Source organism: Ornithorhynchus anatinus, chromosome 4 (assembly GCF_004115215.2).
Source record: "Ornithorhynchus anatinus isolate Pmale09 chromosome 4, mOrnAna1.pri.v4, whole genome shotgun sequence".
Classification (NCBI taxonomy): Eukaryota; Metazoa; Chordata; class Mammalia; order Monotremata; family Ornithorhynchidae; genus Ornithorhynchus; species Ornithorhynchus anatinus.
This window is the reverse complement of record NC_041731.1, coordinates 107,029,669-107,050,656: the sequence shown is the minus strand read 5'-3', so window position 1 is coordinate 107,050,656 and position 20,988 is coordinate 107,029,669. Positions and strand designations below refer to the sequence as shown.

The 20,988-nt window shown below is 38.3% G+C and overlaps 1 protein-coding gene and 1 non-coding gene across 33 annotated transcripts in view; both read left to right on the top strand.

The window, feature by feature from the left end:
• Positions 1-20,988, top strand: part of ADGRL2 (adhesion G protein-coupled receptor L2) — a 701,088-nt gene that overhangs the window by 102,733 nt on the left and 577,367 nt on the right. The gene's annotated exons all lie outside the window — the stretch shown is intronic.
• Positions 16,948-17,085, top strand: LOC114811671. The gene has a single exon (XR_003759367.1). It is a non-coding gene; the product is annotated as a small nucleolar RNA SNORA7 (small nucleolar RNA).

Sequence of the window (20,988 nt, the reverse complement as noted above, 5' to 3'; positions counted from 1 at the left end):
ACGTTTTTACGATTTAACTTACCATATTAACAATAATGTTTCATGTAAATAACCTTTGAATAGGTTTTTCTAGCTACATCAAGACCTTGTACTTGGAGGGTTTTCAAGATTTAGGTTAAAATCAGCCATGCTAATTAAAGATAGAGATAAGGAGGACATGTGTTACTTCCCTGATTTTGCAATATGGAGGCACAAAGCTCCCTTACTCCTTTTTTTTACTTCTAAAACTGGAATCCCAGATTCCCCTGAGACATTTATTTATTATGTCAGATCAATTCAAACTTACTTGCAATTCAGTTTGTAAGTAGGTGAATTTCCATTAATTCAAATAATCATTTCCTGGGTCAAAGGAAATATGGGTTCAGTCCCATGATGTCAACCTTCTTTACAATGAGATGCTCCTTATAAACACCCAAAGCCAGTAATATATCAAGATCATTTATTTGGCTGTCCCACCACATTTGTACCTTTGCTTTTTCCAGAGAATCATTTCCATGAAAGTATTGATAATCATGGAAAATATGCACAGTATCCCCAGTATAACCCATAAGATTTATATTAGCCAACAAATTCAAGCCATTAAAGAATGGATCCTCTTATCTGAGTCCTTTAACATTTAGACTGAAGGCCCAGCAGTAGAAAATTGTCATGTACCTTTGAGGATAATAGTGAAGATGAGCTTGAACTATGGCTTAAAAATTGATTTATTTTCCCAAGGTTTGAAAGGGATTAGGTAAAGAACAGTTAGCAACTGTAGTCAATACAACAAAAGAAATGTATTATTTGATGACGTTTATGCAAAGGTTCAAATTAAAATACTGTAAGCATAGATCAATTAATGGTATTTATTGATGCTTACTATGCGTCACTGTGGTAATTGTTGAGTGGGTACTATGTACATAGAGTCATGCAATCAATTATACTTCAATCAAAATTCAAGCAATATTGAATGCTTACTGTATGCAGAGCAATGAAACATAGTAAGAGCTTAACAAATGCCATCATTATTATTATTATTATTATTATTATTATTATTATTGACTAAACACTTGGGAGAGCTCACCTCCTCCAAGAGGCCTTCCCAGACTGAGCTTCCCCTTTTCCCTCTGCTCCCTCTCTGCTCCCGCTTCACCTCCCCTCAGCTAAGCCCTCTTTTCCCCTTTCCCTCTGCTCCTCCCCCTCCCCCCTCTCCTCAGCACTGTGCTCATTTGTATGTATTTTTATTACCCTATTTATTTTGTTAATGAGGTGTACATCCCCTTGATTCTATTTATCGTGATTAAGTTGTCTTGTTTTAGTCCGTCTGTCTCCGCCGATTAGACTTTAAGGCTGTCACTGGGCAGGGATTGTCTCTATCTCTCCCCGAATTGTACATTCTAAGTGCTTAGTACAGTGCTCTGCACTTAGTAAGCGCTCAATAAATACTATTGAATGAATGAATGAATGAATGAATGAGAATACAATGTAACAATACAAACATTGATATTCTTTGTCCACAAGGAACTTACAGTCTAGAGCGAAAGACAGACATTAATATAAATAAATAACAGATATGTACATAAGTGCTATGGATCTGAGAGAGGGATGAATAAAATATGTCAGGATGACACAGAAGGGAGTGGGAGAAGAGGAAAGGAGGGTTTAGTCAGAGAGCACTGTACTAAGTGCTTAGGAAAGTACCATACAACAGAGCTGGCAGACACATTCCCTGTCCACAATGAGCTTACAGTTTAGTGGGGAAGACAGACATTAATATAAATAGCAGTATTTGTTGTTATAATAGTAGCAGTAGCATTTATTGAGCACCCAGGAGATGTGAGGCACTGTACTAGGATTTGGAAAGTACAAAGCAAGCAAGCAACATATTCCCTGCTCAAAAATATATTAACAGGAAAATTAAAATATGTAATTTAATATACATTTGAATAAAATATATACTAAGTATATACATATTTTTGTGTATATATATGTAATAATGTTAGTATTTGTTAAATGTTTACTATGTGCCGAGGACTTTTGTAAGCGCTGGGGTAGATACAAGGTAAGCAGGTTGTCCCATATGGGACTCACAGTCTTGATTCCCATTTTACAGATGAGGTAACTGAGGCACAGAGAAGTTAAGTGACTTGCCAAGGTCACACAGCTGACAAGTGGCAGAGCTGACTCCCAAGCCCACAGTCTATGTGCTAGGGATGGGCATGAAATAATGTTAAAGGTCTAAATGAATGATAAACCAGCAACTGAAAAGTGCATTAAGTTGTCAAAAGAATTTGCCTTTTTAAATTGAATTTATTCAATGTCACCTAACATCTTAAAAAATACTCATACTTCTTTATTTTGAAAAGGTTGTAAATTTAGCTTTTGGGGATGACAAGGGCTGAATGTCTGCCCGCACCTAAAACTCAACATGACCAAAACTGAGCTCCTCATCTTCCCTCCCAAGCCCGGTCCTCTCCCTGACTTCCCTATCACCATGGATGGTACGACCATCCTTCCCGTCTCTCAGGCCCGCAACCTCGGTGTCATCTTTGACTCGTCTCTCTCGTTTACCCCACATATCCAATCCGATACCAAGACCTGCTGGTCTCACCTTTATAATATCACCAAGATACGCCCTTTTCTCTCCACCCAAATGGCTATTTTACTGCTACAGGCTCTCGTAATATCCCGGCTAGACTACTTTGTCAGTCTTCTCTCTAATCTCCCTTCCTCCTGTCTCTCCCCGATCCAGTCTATTCTTCACTCTGCTGCCCGGCGGAGAATGCTCTGGGTATGTCACTCCCCTTCTTAAAAACCTCCAGTGGTTGCCTTTCAACCTCCGCACAAAACAAAAACTTCTCACTCTAGGCTACTCTAGCCCATCACCTTGCCCCCTCCTACCTCTCCTCCCTTCTCTCTTTCTACTGCCCACCCCGCACACTCCGCTCCTCTGACGCCCACCTCCTCCCCGTCCCCCGTTCTCGCCTATCCCGCCATCAACCCCTGGGCCACGTCCTCCCGCGGTCCTGGAATGCCCTCCCTCCTCACCTCCACCAAACTAATTCTCTTCCCCTCTTCAAAACCCTACTTAAAGCTCACCTCCTCCAAGAGGCTTTCCCAGACTGAGCTCCCCCCCCTTTTTCCCTCTGCTCCCTCTACCCCCCCTTCACCTCTCCACAGCCAAACCCTCTTCTCCCCCCTTTCCCTCTGCTCCTCCCCCTCTCCCATCCCATCCCCTCAGCACTGTACTCGTCCACTCTACTGCATATATCTTCATTACCCCATTTATTTTGGTAATGAGATGTACATCACCCTGATTCTATTTATTTGCTGTTGTTTTAATGAGATGTTCTTCCCCTTGATTCTATTTATTGCCATTGTTCTTGTCTGCCTGTCTCCCCCAATTAGACTGTAAGCCCATCAAAGGGCAGGGACTGTCTCTGTTGCTGATTTGTACATTCCAAGAGCTTAGTACAGTGCTCTGCACATAGTAAGTGCCCAATAAATACTATTGAATGAATGAATAAAAGAATTCCAGTTACATATGTTATACATTGAGCTCTTACTATGTGAGTAGCATTGCACCAAGCATTTGGCAGAGTACAATATAGTAGAATCATTGCTGTTACATTTTTACTTATGATAATTATAATAATTGTGAAATTGGTTAAGCACATATTTCTTGCTGAGCACTGAAATGAGTACTGGGGTAGTTATAATACAATTAACTCAAGCACAGCCCCTATCCCACATGGAATTCACACTCTAAGGTCGGGAGGGAATAGATATTTAATTCCCATTTTACAGAAGAACAAACTGACACACAGAGAAGTTAAATGCCCAAGATCATATATGCAGCAGGCAAATAGTCTAGCTGGGATTAGAAGCTGGGGCAATCATTCAATCATTCAAGTCAATCATTCAATGGTATTTATTGAGCATTTACTATGCACTGAGCACTGTATTAAGAGTTTGGGAGAGTATAATACAACAGAGTTGCAGACATGTTCCCTGCCTCATAGGAGTTTACAGTCTAGAAGGGGAGGCTGACATAAATTTAAATAAATAATTTATGATATATAAATATTAATAATAATAATGGTATTTAAGCTCTTACCATGTGTCATTGCTCTGCATTTTTATATATATAATATCTGCAAAGTTATAATGTATAATTTAAAGATACATACATAAATGCCATTGAGTTGAGAAGGGGCACTAACAAGTGCCCAAAGGTCACAGATCCCAGTGCATAGGTAACACAGAAGGGAAAAGGAGCGAAGGCATGCCCTGGCTTCAGTGCTGAGCTCGTTCCTCTAGGCCAAACTACTTCCAATGTTGATGTTTTTACTTCGAATGGTATCTTTCCTCCACACCTCTTAATGGAGCAAAGCATAGATGCCTTTAAAAGTGTGGTTGAAGGAAGCCGATTTTTAGCTTCAGCTTTCCCAGCACTCATCTCCTCTTTCCCACATGCTTATTCTTGTCGATTTTACTAGCATATGAACAAATGGACCTTAAGATGTTAGGAAAGATGGGAAGATATAGATGGGTCAGTTTCAGGTGTGGAAATCAGTGCTTAGAACAGTGCGTGACACATAGTAAGAGGAAAGCCTAATCAATAAATTAATTAATCATGTATATTGAGCACTTAAAAATACCATATAGAAAAAAATAAAAATAAACCTCCAAGCACATGCTGATTTGGGCTTTATGTTGTCCGTTCCACCTGTAGAAAGAAAAGTGAATTATTTTCTCAAATCAGTTTAGAATCTTTTCTGAGTTTCCTGGTATGTCTGTATGGTCACGTATTCTAAAATAAACTTTCCGATCTATCCTAACTCTCATTATCTCTACTTTCCAAATTTCCTACAAAAATATCCATCAGTACATGCTGACGGGTCCAAAATGAAATAGTCTAATATTTAGTTTCAATAACAGACCAATCATATAAATCTTTCATGAAACAGCTTCTCAGCCGCTTCACAGCAGGATAAGCATCATTTTCAACATGGATTTAAAATGATAACACTGAAAAGAAAAGTTCCAAAAGGAACATTTTGACACTGGATTTAAGATAAACTACAGTATATTTATTTTCTCCTGCCTAATCCCATCAGGCTGGCTACCTCTCTAAGTATGTTTAGTGGAAAACATATAAACATCCAATCAAACTGCCCCCCTCCCCTATTTGGTCAGAATAAGATGTTGGAAAATAGACTTGGTCTGTTGAAGCAGTCAAGAGATTAGTAATAATCATAACTAGGTAACAGTTGTTGACTAGCAGTCCTGTAATTGTAATGAAGTTCATAATCCTCTTCTTTCTCTGCAAATCCTAATTTGCAGATGTTGGTTAAAAAACCTAGCCATAATCTACTTTTCAGAAGAGCCCCAGGAGCCCCAAAGTGAAAGCAGCAGTTTACTGCATTAGAGAAGACCTTTTTAGTGAATGAAAAAGGAATCAAAGATGCCTATTTGATAACATTTCTTATCACATTTCATATCAACCTCCTGAACAACCCTTCACAAAGTACTTGAAAGTAGCTTCAGAGTACTGACTTTTGCTCTAATCTCACTAGAAGCTTTTTACATTTTCAACAGAGGTTTAGTGTGGATCTTTCAAACTATTTACCTAACCAACAATTCCCAATCAAGGAAAATACATAGCCATCCCCAGATCTTGTTTTGTCTCCATTTCAGAGTTTCCTATAGCATTATAATCGATTTCTGTTAAGCATGTCTTTCCTTGGCATTCTTTCTGATTATGAAAAAGTGAACTGTTTTGTCTTCCAAAGTTGAGAAGTAATGTTAGCACAACAAGATTTGACATGAAAGTCTTTACCCAGCATGATTATTAATTCTGTTCAGGCCCCTCAACGTTGACGGGAAGTAAACCATTTCTTTCCTGCATTTGTAATGCTTAAAGAAAAGGGCCAGATGGGTCTAGTAGCTAAAGCTATAAAAGAAGCTCTTCTATGCCTTTGGTGGGAAGTGCAATATTACTGCATCCCTAATAGCAGCTGCTTCTGTTTGAACTCAGGGTTATGAAAGATGAACTACATTAAATGGTAAATCATTAAATATCATCTGAGTAAAAGTGCTGTGGTACCTTGCCTTGCTTAAATCCCCAGCATCTGTCTTCTCACATGCAAAGAGTTGCTCTTTACAATCATACAAGAAAACTCTGACAGAACAACCAATACTAAAAACCACATGACAAACCTCAAATAGTATCTTTTGGGTTTTCAACCAGTGAGTAACTGATCATCAGCAAATATGCCACTGTGGAACAAAAGGAGTAACATTGCATTTTAACTCTGCTATAAAATATTTAGGGCTGCGTAATCCCTTTTGGGTCTCATTTTCTCCCTATTATGAATTTATTCAACAGAAAAAGCTGTTTAAATTATGTCCAACTAATACCTTAGATTTATTGCAAAGCCTACAATTTGCTGGCTTCCTTTTTAATATTGATCTTCCTCTATCTTATGGGGATGTGAATATCTTAAGTGGAAATAAGAATACATACTGCTTCAAAACTCAAATAAAGTGATAAATATACCCACATAAGGCTCTTCGAGAAATTAGAGTTTATTCATCTGCATGAATTAGGTGTCTAAAATGCCTGGTTTGAGATGTAAATTGAAAAGCCCTCAATTTAGTTAAGTTTGATAATGATCAAAAGTGAGAGTGGCTATCATAAAAAAATACAAACAGTGCTTGTCACATAATAAGTGCTTAACAAATACCATTATAATTATTATCATAGTCAGTTGTGGAATGCATTTGTCTAAGCTTGTTCTTTGATAGGTTTGAGCTTGTCCAAGAATGTCATCTTTCTTGGACTGTCATAACCAAACCACAGCACAATGTTGGAGCTATCATGGAGCCATATGACCACATCATCAACAACAGTGATACTAATTATTGAGCATCACCTGAATGCGGACAACTATACTAGCTGATTTGGGGGAACTTAAAAAAAACTGTAATAAAAAACACCCTGAGGAGTTTACAGGGTGGTGATGATTACAATCCAAATTAAATTCCTGTGTCCTCTTCTTTATTAAGAGTACATTTGAAAATGAGAGCAAGTTTAAAGTTTTCTAATCAACAATCAGTATTTGATTTTTGCTCTAAACTGGTGTGTGTGGTTGGATTGCATACCCACTGTTGGAACAATAGGACTTTTTCAGAAAAGTTAGGAAAGTGCCACTCTTGACACATGTTTTCTTGAGTTGATGAGTGTTGCTGGGTGTGGTTTCTATTACAGTGAAACACAAATATTTGTCTCTCTGCATGTTCTCTATCCAAAATGGTCACCAAGCCTATTGTCATTTTATGAAACTCCTGAAAATAAGGGAGTTTTTTTCTATATATATTTTTCCTAAGTAATCTTTGGAAACTCTTTTGAGAGAGAATAGTTTTCTGTTTCAACCAAACATAAATAAGAGACTTGGAAAACCCAACCAATGTTAATTCTACAGTTTGAACATTATGCTCAATATAGAAACAGACACATATATCCACAGATAACTTTCTAAACTGTTCATCAGCGCTTTATGTAGCAATAAGAATATTATAGATGTAATATTTCATTGCTTGGATATTAAACCTGAGAAGTTTACTTTCTCTGACTTTCTAGATATACAAATTCACCAAGTAATCTTTCTTTCCTTTTTTGCCTATATTTCCTCAAAACCTTACCTTGTGCCTTGTAAGCACTTAATTCCTTGTGTGTCCACTGCCTTTCCCTCCTCCCTCTTTTTCATCATCATTATCATCAACAACAGTGACATTTATTGGGCCTTTATTGAGCAGAGGAATGTACTAAGCATTTGGGAAGGACAAATAGAATACTCTTAGACCTCGAGACCTCTGAGTTCAAGGACACCATCAAATTATCCTCCACAGTATTTTCTCAGCACTTAATAGAGTGTACTGAACACAGCTGGAGCTCACTCCTAGTGAATGGTTGTGAGGACAGTAGGCATTAGAAATATAATATATTAACTGAAAACCTTACTTCAAGTGACTTCTATAGAGCACTGTACTAAGTACTTTGGGAAAGTAATAATAAGAATAACAATGATGATGGTATTTGTTAAGACTTACTAAGTGCCAGGCACTGTACTCAGTTCTGGGGTATACACAAGCAAATTGAGTTGGACACAGTCCCTGTCCCATGTGGGGGGTCACAGTCTCAACCCCCATTTAACAGATGAGATAACTGAGGCACAGAGAAGTGAAGTGACTTGCCCAAGATCACATAGCAAACAAATGGAGGAGTCAGGATTAGAACCCATGACCTTCTGAATTTGAGGGCCATGCTCTATCCATTACACAATATGATATGATTCAGAGCTTACAGTATAGTGGTACAGATGGACATTAAAATAAATTTTAGAAAGGGAAAATTTAAGAGTATAAGAATGCTATAGTTCAAGTGCCTAAGGGGTACAGACCCAAGTGCTTAGGCAGTGTAGAAGGGAGAAGAGTAAATAGAGAAAATTAGAGTTTAGTTAGGAAAGGTCTCTTGTAAAATATGTGATTTAGGTAGGGTTTTGACGTTAAGGAGAGTAGTGGTCTGTCAGATATGAATAATAATATGAGAAGCAGCGTGGCACAGTGGAAAGAGCACGGGCTTTGGAGTCAGGGCTCATGAGTTCGAATTCCAGCTCTGCCACTTGTCAGCTGTGTGACTGTGGGCAAGTCACTTCACTTCTCTGGGCCTCAGTTCCCTCATCTGTAAAATGGGGATTAAGACTGTGAGCCCCACATGGGACAACCTGATTCCCCTGTGTTTACCCCAGCGCTTAGAACAGTGCTCGGCACATAGTAAGCGCTTAACAAATACCGACATTATTATAATAATTATATATAATAATACATATTATAATTATAATAATAATGTCGGTATTATAATAATAATTATAATATATATAATAATATATATTATAATTATAATAATAATGTCGGTATTTGTTAAGCGCTTACTATGTGCCGAGCACTGTTCTAAGCGCTGGGGTAAACACAGGGGAATCATGTTGTCCCATGTGGGGCTCACAGTCTTAATCCCCATTTTAGAGATGAGGGAACTGAGGCCCAGAGAAGTGAAGTGACTTGCCCACAGTCACACAGCTGACAAGTGGCAGAGCTGGGATTTGAACCTGTGACCTCCGACTTCCAAGCCCGTGCTCATCCCACTGAGCCACGCTGCTTCCCTAATGAATGGGGAGGGAGTTCTAGGCCCGAGGGAGAATGTAAGCAAGGAACCAGCAATGAGAATGAAGAGAGATCAAGAGGTATATAGTGAGGAGGTTGACATTAGAGGAATGAAGTGTGTACGTTGGATGGTAGTACGAGATCCAAAAATTTAGGTTAGAAGGAACAGGTGATTGACTTCCTGACCAGTGGCTCAGGAGTTTGATGTGGAGATGATGGGCAACTGCTGACGGTCTTTTGAGGAGTGGGGAGATGTTCATTCTTTCTCTGATTCATTCAATTGTGTTGATCGCATCAACATGGAAGCATTTTGGATGGAGAAGGAGCAGGTTTGAGTCACACTTTAGAAGAAATAGAAATAAAATTTAAAAATACAAATAGAAAAGTCAGACAGGCTTTTTCTTGATAAAAAAAGGGAATCATGGAGTTCCCAGGTGAGTATAGAATCTTAGATCTATATTATTATATTTATCTTAAAAAATCAAGATGGAAAGATTATTTCCAAAAGCAACTGGGAGATTTGTGGGCATATTCAAATGCCCCATCAGAATGACTGATTAAAAGTGCAGGAACAGCTACATGTGTGTATTCAAAATGTATTTGCAAAGAGTGTCTATGAACAGGATGCTGAAACTTCACAGCTATACATGTTTTGTGTGGCTGAGGGAAATTAACATGTAAGTTTAGACTTATGTGGAAAGTAGTTCATATTCTGTATAATGAATAATTCGGCACAATTACAAACCCGTCTCAGTATCAGTGGCATTCACTTTTATACTGTAATCCCTTAACATTGTGTATATATATATGCAAATACCTACTTTGTTTTATATATATAACATATATATATATGTGTGTATGGTTGTATAAAACAAGGTAGGTATTTGCATTTATCATGTGATGCACATTTACATTTTCACATTGAGAACACACCCTGAAAAGCCATTTATTGTCCATTTTTTAAAGGAATAGGTTAGTCCAAGTTTGCCAAAACTGCCTGTACTCTTCAAATTGATTATTGAAACTGAGGAGAAATTACTCTTTTTGAAAATGAAGTCAGTCTCTGTAAAGCTTTAAAGGAATGAAACGAAGACTAGCAATGTAGCTGTCATCCCTAAGAAAGGGATAGCTAACCACTAATTTCTCAGCCAATTTTTTAACCCTATCTATCCATAACATTTTAAAGGATAATAAATTTAAGTATTGTATATTTCATTTCATCAGGGAAATTCAACTTGTCTTTATAGACAGAATTGAACGTTGTCACTGTGCATTCCAGACTTGTGTTGGTTGAAAGGAATCAGTTGCATGACAGCATTTATAGACGACATGAGCTCAGATGTCAGTGGTACATCCAAAAATGGATGAAGCATCACCAGCAACTGACATCTGTTGAGTGTTTCCCCGACAGCTGAATCTCTTGACCATCACTAGTACAGATAATCACAAGAGGCAGAGAGGAAGTGCACACAGAGGAAAATTCCGTATTCGTCTGTGAAACAACATTGCTTTTAATTGCACCATAATGATTTTCTAACAGACACAGTGGTATGTAGTGTAGACTTAGAGCTGATTTAAAGCACACAATAAACCACGGTGCAGCTGAAAAGCCAACTGAGACTTCCTAATGCCAGGAAGAATTTTTTTGTCCTCTGTGAGTACTCAACAGTACTCGCTCCAACTACATTGTCCACAAGCTACTTCTACAGAAAAAAGAAAAGTCAGTCTGTGCCATTGTGCATAGATAGACTTCATAAGTAAACAGTCTTCATACAAAATGATTTAGTTAAAATGCAGTTTTATTTCAAACTCTATTACAATTACGACCTGGCATTTTTTACAACCTTTATTCAGAATATTGAGATTACTAATATGTCTGGTGCTAGGCTATGTTTTAGATTAAAATAGCACTCTGCTACATATTTTAACTGCTTAACATTTTTATCCTTCACCTCTAGCACTAAGTCTGAAAGCCTGTCCCAAATCCATCTGGCTCTTCCTCCTGTAGTATCACCTCTCACAGGCCTTCTCAGTGGCAAACCTGACTAACCAGGCCATCAAATCCATGGTCTTAGAGTAGCAGGGGAAAGTGTCAAGGTCCAACCTCTACCTCAGTGCAGAATATTTTTACCTATTTCTGGGAATATAGTTGCTGGAACCTAGGATCAACAAGAACTCATTTATATAACACTTTCAGAATATGGATCTTGGGGGGAAAAATGAAGCAGAGTTCTTCCAGTCTTTAATAATATAATAATTGTGGTATGTTAAGTGTTTACTATGTGCCAAGCACTGGGGAAGCACCGAAAGAACTGGAGCAGACATAGCGCCTTTCCCACCTGGGGTGCACAGTCTAAGTAGGAGAGGAAAACTGTAAAGTGGGAATTTTACAGATGATACAACTGAGGCAAAGAGACGTTGTGACTTGCCCAAACTCACACAACAGGCAAATAGCAGAACCAGAATTTGAAGTCAGGTCCTCTGAATTCCAAGCTCCTGTAGTGTCCACTACCCCACATTGTTTCTTTTTTTTTCCATGCTCTGATGCCTCCTTCCTTATCTTTTGTACTACTGCATTTCCCATACCCTACTAAATCACCTCCTTATTCCCTTCTCCAAACTTTATATTCATAGTATAATGATAATTATAATAATAATAATGGTATTTGTAAATCACTTACTATGTACCAAGGACTGTTCTAGTATTTGCACTTAACAGTTGGGGGAATACTGTGGTCTCAGATATGGAGCTCCTCTACTAAACTCATTAAGGTTGGGGGAAGGAGGAGAAGGGGTGCAGGTGGGGAGTCTACATTATAGGAAAAAAGTACAGTTTACCATGCCAAAAGCAAGCAAGCCACCCCCCAACTAAAAGTATTGGGCTGGGAGGAAAGATCTTAGTCAAGAAGTCTGCAATGCAGAAAGAACCAAAGGTTTGAAAACAGATTCAAAGATGCTCATCTACATTGGAGATCATTCACGTATTCTTACTGAAATTCAAAACCATTTTTGACCAAAATCTCAACTGTTTTTGGAAGCCTGTTTATACTATTCCACAGTCTTTCCACATTTTGAAAATGTATTTCCGTGAGTGTACAATGGCTAATAAATCAGAATTTTACTGTTGCCTGACTACTGCTCCTTTTATAGGTAATGTAAATTATTTTGTTTTGGAAAAGCAGAGGACATCGCATAACTGACAACATCCCATGTATTTTTCTCACATTTTTTTCCTTGTGAGAAAGGGATGTGTGCATGTTGGGGTTGGGGGTGGGAAGAGAGACATGATTATACAGTGCTATGAATGATTGTGCAATCCAATTATCCTACAGTGCAATGACTTTTTGGAAAAGATGAACCAGTGTAAATCGCTTTGGCAGAAAAATAAAATTGCTAGATGTGAAAAGTCAATTGTTACTGGCCCCAGATCAATGTGTTCTGCTAGCTCCTGAAAACCTAAAACCAGTGGCTACTGATTGAAATAGGTTAAGGGAAAAACATTTTTTCCAAATTTTCACATTTTCCTGTTGTGTCATGATCAATTCCAAAAAAGGTCTCTTTACCATAAAACAGTGTGTGCTTAAAATATCATTTCTGTCTCAGGGTTAGTGGGAGGTCCTGGTTTAATGCTATCCTCACTTTTTATAAAAGCATTTGGCATTTTATCTTGTTTTTCAAGTTTATTTTTAAAGGAAGAACCAAAACAAAAGTGTGCTTTTCCAAAAGTCACTGGTGTATATATATATATATATATATATATATATATATATATATATATATTTGTTTTTACAGAAAAATGTGACATTAAAACTGAGTCTTCATTCTTTCATAAAACCACGTAAACAGGCGGTGACTGGTGATAGGGCCCTGGTGATAGAGACTTATCATGGGCATATAGAAATTAAATTGAAACTTTAAGATGTATTAGCTTCTCCATACTTCTCTAGCCTTTCTACAGTGTATAAAGACAAAAGTGAAAAACAGATCATCTCAAGGGACCTGGCTACCAGTGGCGAGCATGACAAGAAGCCCACTAAATTCTAACCATAACCTGACAGACTTAAAAGTGATTCCAGAGCTGCCACTCAGCACAAATCCCTGTGAAACACACTAAGAAACCAGCCGAAAGAATAAGAGAGGCCGCATAATTTCGTATTTCAGTTCCTGGAGGGTCACATTTGGGGGGGGGGAAGGGGGGAAGAGAGAGAAAGAGAGAGAGAGTGTGTTTAAGACAGTAAGAGAGAGAACACTTTCTGGGTTACTATAGAAATGATTACAAATGCAAAACTGCATTTCATTGTAAACAGAGACAAACTCTGAGTAGAAAGAACACAGAAATTCATTTGACAATTTTAAATCCAAGGATTAACATGTGGAAGGGAATTTTTTTCAGAACTGGAATTGTATTTTTTTTTCCAAGGTAAGCGAATGTTAAGTAGCCGGAGATACCACTTCTCTGGGCTTCCATGCTAATAAGGTATACTTCCCACAGTGTTTGACAGAAAGGATGAATACCATGCAGTGCTAATGGTTAATTTGTAGTGGCATGTGTGTTTCTTGAATGTTGGTGAAGTTTTTTGATTCACCATCACACAATTGGATCCTTTTTTCCTCCCCTCAAACGAGATGAAATGTTAGGAAAAGTATTGGGTACTGAAGCTCAGAATACTGCATTGTCCACTGTTAGTTTATTTACCCCCTTCCTAAAGGCATCACTAATTTCTTTCTACCTAGGGAGCAGAATTATTAATCATTAAATAATTCTAGTACTGACCACACTTTAAAATGTTTATTGCCATTGAATCTATCACAGAGTCAAGCCACAGAGATGCTAATCTTTCTCATGTATCTGAAACTCCTTCGGGAAGCATATATTTAGACTTACTGCTGAGTGAACATGACTGCTCGGATTATAGAGCCCATGAACAGTGAAGAAAGTAGGGATGCTTTTCCTGACTAGAATGTAAACAATAGGGTGATTGTCTGCTTAAACTTTGGGGCTAACAGCCCTACTGCTGAGGAGCTCTATGTAAAAACCACTAGCAGCAAGGAGTCTTGATGTTTTCTTCATGGAGTTAGATGTTGTTAAGGATTCGGCTTAGCCACCCCCAGTGGGTATACAGGAAACAAAACAGGATATTCCTGTTTAAGGACTGCTTTGTGTAATTACGTGGCATTTTTATGCAACACTTGAACTTTTGAATACTCAAGGATGCAGAAGCACTCTAAAAAAAATGAACAAATGATTGAGGCTTTGTCTGAAGTGAAATATTGTTAAATGGTCCTCATAACAAAATTAACTTATTTATGTTTATGGCTTGTATCCATAAATTAAGGCTACTCACACCAGAGCTCATTTTCAGTTCTAAACAAGCGATGATCAACTTGGCTTTGTGAGACTTCATTCTCTATTGGGAGAAAAAGCTTTTCACTGACACAAAAGCTTTGCGAATAGTAGCAGCTTAATCTTGAAAACTCTGGACAGCCAGTGTGTGAGCATTATCACCTATAATGCATTTTTTTAATGCATTTTCTCGAAACCTCCAAAATGGAGACAGGTAGACTACATTGTCCTTATCTAAAGGACAAGCTATTAAAAAAAAAAAAAACTGGTTCTAGTAATATTTTCAGTTTGCCTCTGACCTTGCTGTGCTGAGAAAAAAAAAGCAGCATTCATTCAATCATACTTACTGAGCGCTTACTGTATGCAGAGCACTGTACTAGGTGCTTGGAAAGTACAATTCAGAAACAAATAGAGACAATCCCTACCCAATAACAGGCTCACAGTCTAGAAGGGGACTGGCTTAGTTGAATTCGTTAATGATGTTAACATCTGGTCACTCCTTGAACCCAGTAATATCAGCCTCTGTACATGATTCCATAATGCACAGTGTTTTTTAAGCTTCAAGTAATCTCATTTCTTAAACCTAGTTGACAAAAGAAAAAAAAATCAGCTCTGGACAAATGTCAGAGAATTCATCTGGACATTTGTTCTCCGGTCTTCCTATTTTTCTAAGATTTGGGAACACAAGTGATGTCAAAACATCATGAAAGCTCCCACCTACTCAGTACGTAAGAGAGGGGAAGTCAAGGTGGTAACAATAATTGTAACATTTCTAAAGTGCACACAGATAGATATGAAAAAATCAGGTCCCACATGGTGCTCACAGTCTAAGTAAGAGGGAAAACAGGAACTGAATCTTCATTTTGTAGATGAGAGAACTGAGGTACAGAGAAGTTAAGTGACCTGCCCAAGGTCACAGAACAGATATGTGGTGGAGCCAGGATTAGAAGCAGCATGGTTGATTAGAAAGAGCATGGACTAGGGAATCAGAGTACATGCGTTCGAATCCTGGCTCTGCCACTTGTGGGCTAGGGAATCAGAGTACATGCATTCTAATCCTGGCTCTGCCACTTGTCTGTTTTATGACTTTGCACAAGTCACTTCACTTTTCTGTGCCTCAGTTACCTCATATGTAAAATGGAGATTAAGACTGTGAGCTCCAAGTGGGACAACCTGATTACCTTATATCTACCCCAGTGCTTAGAAAAGTGCCTGACACCGAGTAAATGCTTAACAAATACCATAATTAATATTGTTATTAGAACCCAGGTCCTCTTCCAGACTTGCCCTCTATTCACAAGGCCACATTGTTTAACTACAGTAACTGTGGTATCCCAAGATCCTCTATGAATCCACATCTGAAGCAAAATCAGGAATTTTGCTCTGTTTTCAAAACCATTATCCTACTGTATCTTTATTACAAAGAAAAAGTTGGCCCCATTCTTTCTTTTAGACTCCAGACAGGCATTTATCCAAAAATGCCTCCTTATGGACAGATAATATTGCTTAGAGGCTCTTGGGGAGAAAGCACCCACAGAATTTCAAGGCTGCTATAAATTTTCAATAGGATTTCATTTATTCCTGACACCATTTCACCTCCTACCAAGAGAATTGCTTTACCCCTTTTGTTTTCCCCTGCTTTCTTACATTAGGCTACCGTGATGCATTCTCATTCTTCTGCTCAAAAAGCTTCTTCTGTCTCACAACCTAAAGTGGTTCCACCAGGAACAACATACTTTCTTGCTGGAAGCCTGGTCCCTAGCCTATCCCTGTACAAATAAACTGATACCAGATGTTAGATTCTGGAAACTGGTAGAATACAGGTGAAGGCATACCATCCTGCAGGTGTTGCATCACCTGAACTCCACGTGCCTTCCAGAAATGGCACACTTGCAGGTAGAGTGTGAGGAAATAGCTTTGAGATTCTCAAACAAAGAGTTTTGACCCAAAATTCAACAATATTCAGTATTAAACATTCCAATTATTTTAATGCTTCAGCATCCCGGGATACATATACAAACACATTCAGTTATTAAAATGCTTAAAACTCATATTTTTTGTTTGAAAATTTAGTCAAATTCTAAGCAGAACATGTAAGTCATTGGTTTCTTTCTGAAAGCTTTCTCATTTCGATTATGATAGATCTTACCTGCTGCTAAAATCCTGGTCTTTCACCTAGTATCTTGTTAGAGATTATTGTTAAGACTTACTAAGGAGTCCTAAGAGAACAATTGAGTCATCCATTGTTGCAGAGGGGAAAGAAACACTTAAGCCATAGGTTATTTTTTTCCCCTTGTTCATTCTGCAGTTTTTAGTAGTGACTTTTTCACTCCATCCCAACCCTTTATTAAAAGGGAGATTGCGGGGGGACTAGATTTTCCAAGGATACAGAAGGTAGACCCCTGTCAGGGTCACACCTGGAGACTTTCCAGTACCCTACCAGTTTTGGCTATGGAAGGGAGAGTCAAGCAGAGGCATACCCATTCCATTCCTAGCTTGGGCAGAGGCTAGTGAGTGGAAGGCAGTCTGCTACAAGTCAAAACGTACACATGCTGGGCAGCAGCAGCATGGGAGAGAGTCAAGGGCAGAGAATCAAGTGTGCTGCATGGAAGGAGGCAATGGTAAACCACTTCCATATTTTTACCAAGAAAACTCTATGGATCCACTACCAGAATGATTGCAGATAGAGAGTGGGACATTCTGGGAGAGATGTATCTCTGATGTCTCTATGGGTCAGAAATGACTCAAAGGCATAAGACAAGACAGAAGGTAGACTATCATTAGTCCTAAAGGTGGTGTTACAACCTTTCTGAAAGAATGGTTAATCCATTCAAAACCATTTCTATTGAAGACACCAAAGAAGAAGAAATTTGAAAAACTATTGAAATGTTGATGGGGAAAATGGACCTGTCTCAAAATGACATTCTGCCATATTTCCAACAGAGACTCCTAAAATGTAGTTAAGAAGCTCATAGAATAAACAACTTTTAAATTCCTGGACTCAAAATTGTAGGTGAATAATAATAATAATAATGTTGGTATTTGTTAAGTGCTTACTATGTGCCGAGCACTGTTCTAAGCGCTGGGGTAGACACAGGGGAATCAGGTTGTCCCACGTGGGGCTCACAGTCTTAATCCTCATTTTACAGATGAGGTAACTGAGGCACCGAGAAGTTAAGTGACTTGCCCAAAGTCACACAGCTGACAAGTGGCCGAGCCGGAATTCGAACCCTTGACCTCTGACTCCAAAGCCCGTGCTCTTTCCACTGAGCCAAAAGAGAAGTAACAGAAACATAAATATGCACTGTATTTATAATCACTTTGGGTGATTTTGGCAAGATGACTAGAAATAGGTTTATAACTGAAAAATGTAACCAGCAGAATCTTTAGTTTTCCCCACTAAAAAGGAATAAATAGTCCGTGCTTCTCATTCCTACAAAAAAAAAAAAAAAGGTCCTAGAACTGACAGCTTCTCGGTCTGAAACTGACTGAGAATGCAAGGGGAAAGACTCCTTGAATGGTTGGTCCAAGAAGGCCAGAGCTGAAGGGGGGTCCACTTGCCCATTCCTAGACTCAGATATTGCTCCCAGCTATTGGCTCTTGGTATGTCCTGAGGACCAAATGGGAATTTGTGAATTCTCCCATCATCACAGAAAAAAGAAGCTGTTTTCCTTTGTATTTCTACAGGGATAGCATTTTGTACATGCATTCTCCTTTCAAGCCAAATTTCTCTGGCAACTTCATTTGAGAACACATAGCCAGGCATGACAAGCATTGAAAACTATTTCTTAGTGGAACAATATTATTGTGATGACTAAAACAAAAACATCAATTATGTTTGATGTATTTTTAGGAGATATTGTCATGAAATTATCCTTTCTTCAACATGGCAGAACTGAAACTGATATTTCAGTTCACAAGGTTACTAACTGACCCTAATCCAGACCCTGGATTAGAATTTTAGAAGCTTGCTCTAAAAAAAACAGAGATGCTTAAGAAACTTAAATAGTACAAAAAAAGTGATATTTTACTAGTAGAAAAAGCCTCTTATGTCAAGCTATTTGTTCTCTTCTTACCAGGATTTTACTGTATGTGCATTTGTTCGAGACCCCAGGCTTATTTGGAAAGTGTTTAAAATGCATCCACTGCACTCAGAATTTCCCCATTCACCATTCCACAAAATACAAATAAAACCTGTGGTGGTCTTTATGCCTTCTTCCCTTCATCTCTTTCTGAGAGCTTTGGTCCTTTCATTTTTTCAAACAGTTAAATTGTTTTGGAGTCCCACAGGTAATACCCCTCACTGAAATCCGTTCACCTAAGTTTATCTGCTTCTTTCAGATCAGTAGGAATGGAAATTAATGCTTGGGTTCCAATTTGTACGATCTATGTAGCCAGGACAAACGTCCTTTGGGGGACTTCCTACATCTAGCCAATTTGTTAGCCTTATGAACAAAGACACTGAAATCACCTCTAAAAAGATTCCTAGCATGGGTTAGGAAGAGTATTAGAGAACAGATGAAATGAGCGTCTACAGCTTCCAAGAATCCCAAATGTACAAACAAGAGTACTATTGCTTCTCTACTGTTTTTGTAAGATGGAATGCTTTTTTCACACCAGGCAAACAGCAACTGGTTTAGTCTCATCAATTTACATATTCCAAGCAGTGTCAGTATTCAGGCAGACTAGATTAACAGGCTTTGTGTTATCATCCAAAAAAACAGGGAAAATATACCCGAAGTCATCTGGTTAATTGGAGGAGGTGGGGAGATGAAATCTTTTCCATTAAGTTCTTTTAGAACAGTTGCAAGATCCACAAAATCTGTTTTAGGCATAGTCATTCATCCTGTTGGATGCGTGATGTGTTTTTCATTTAATGATAATTGCCCTTCCCATTTCTTTGATAATTGCCCTCTCCATTATCATTTCTGAAGATTCAAATTATAAATCAAGGCTCGACAGCCTAGGAAATATTATGATTGTCCCATCTGAGGCGGTAGCTGGCCCAGCTAATGATGCAAAAACAGTGGGGCTCAAGCTATTTTGACTTAGAAGTTTGGGAACATTTTATCTTGAAGGCCAATAGGCTCCCCAAAAACCTAACTCTGTAACAGAGGAAAATGAAAAACTGGACAATGGCTGCACAGTATAAAATCATAACTCTGATAATGTCTTTGAAATTAGTGTATAATGTTCTCTACTGGCCCAGTGCTCCGTACATCCAGTTCAGAGCTCTGCTTCCACTGAAGCAAAATGCAGTCCAGTTCCTGTGGATTTATCCAGTGGAGGGAGGCAGAAACAACAGGTTGGTGGAGTCTGCTGCCCTTTCTCATCTCATGGCCTGCTGGGAGGGGTTGATAGTAATGCCACCCACCACCTCCACAAAAAAATTTTCATAAAATGATCAACTAAAAAATTTTCTTCTCTGTTCTAGCAGAGAGTGTAGCATTAGATGTGAAGAATCTTTAAGTAATATTCTTCATCCAGGTCCCAACAAAAAACTCAAATATCACCCACTAATTATGGAAAATATTGTGGAATATTTGGGTGTGTCTGTTCTGTTCATTCGGGCATGCTTGAATGTATGTGTCTTGACTTGCACGATATAAGCTCCTAGAGAGTCAGGGTGTGTCTTACTGTTAGTAAGCAAAACATTACTCAATAATGGTTTATACAGTAATAGAAATCACTAATTCTTACCTTTTGATTCAAGATAAGGATTTACAAAATGGAAGTTTGTTTCTATATTTATCATGTGTCCAGGAAGCATTTAGAAGTTATATCTCCACTGTCCATGTCACTATACAATTTGACATTAGAACCCAGTGTTCTTCACTGCGGGATTGAAAGGCTCTAGAATTTCTCCTTTGAACTTGAGGATTTGTTATTCCTGTTCTTGACTTTTAAAAGGTGTGTGTCTAACTATTATTCTATACAAAGGATTTGGGGAACTAAAAGCTATGGCCTTCCCTTGAATTATAGATTAAGCATTTTGATGCTAATTCTGATGCATCCTCAAGATCCATAAACTTTCTAAGTTCAAACTCCTGTGATACTAGGGCACAGTTTTAGATTTGTCATTTGGGTGTCAGCTTCTTGTGGGCAGAGAACATGTAACTACATTATTCGGTTATTTCCAATCACCTAGTATAGTGCACCAAACCAAGAACGTATCCAGTAAATGCTATTTATTTTGCTAATGAGGTGTGTATCTGCTTGATTCTATTTATTTTGATATCTTGTTTTTGTTTTGTTCTATTTTGCTTTGCTCTCTGTCTCCCCCATTTAGACTGTGAGCCCATCACTGGGCAGGGATTGTCTTTATCTGTTGCCGAATTGTACATTCCAAGCACTTAGTACAGTGGTCTGCACATAGTAAGCACTCAATAAATACTGTGAATGAATGTATGAAATCCTGCTGCTAGTACTACTACTACTAC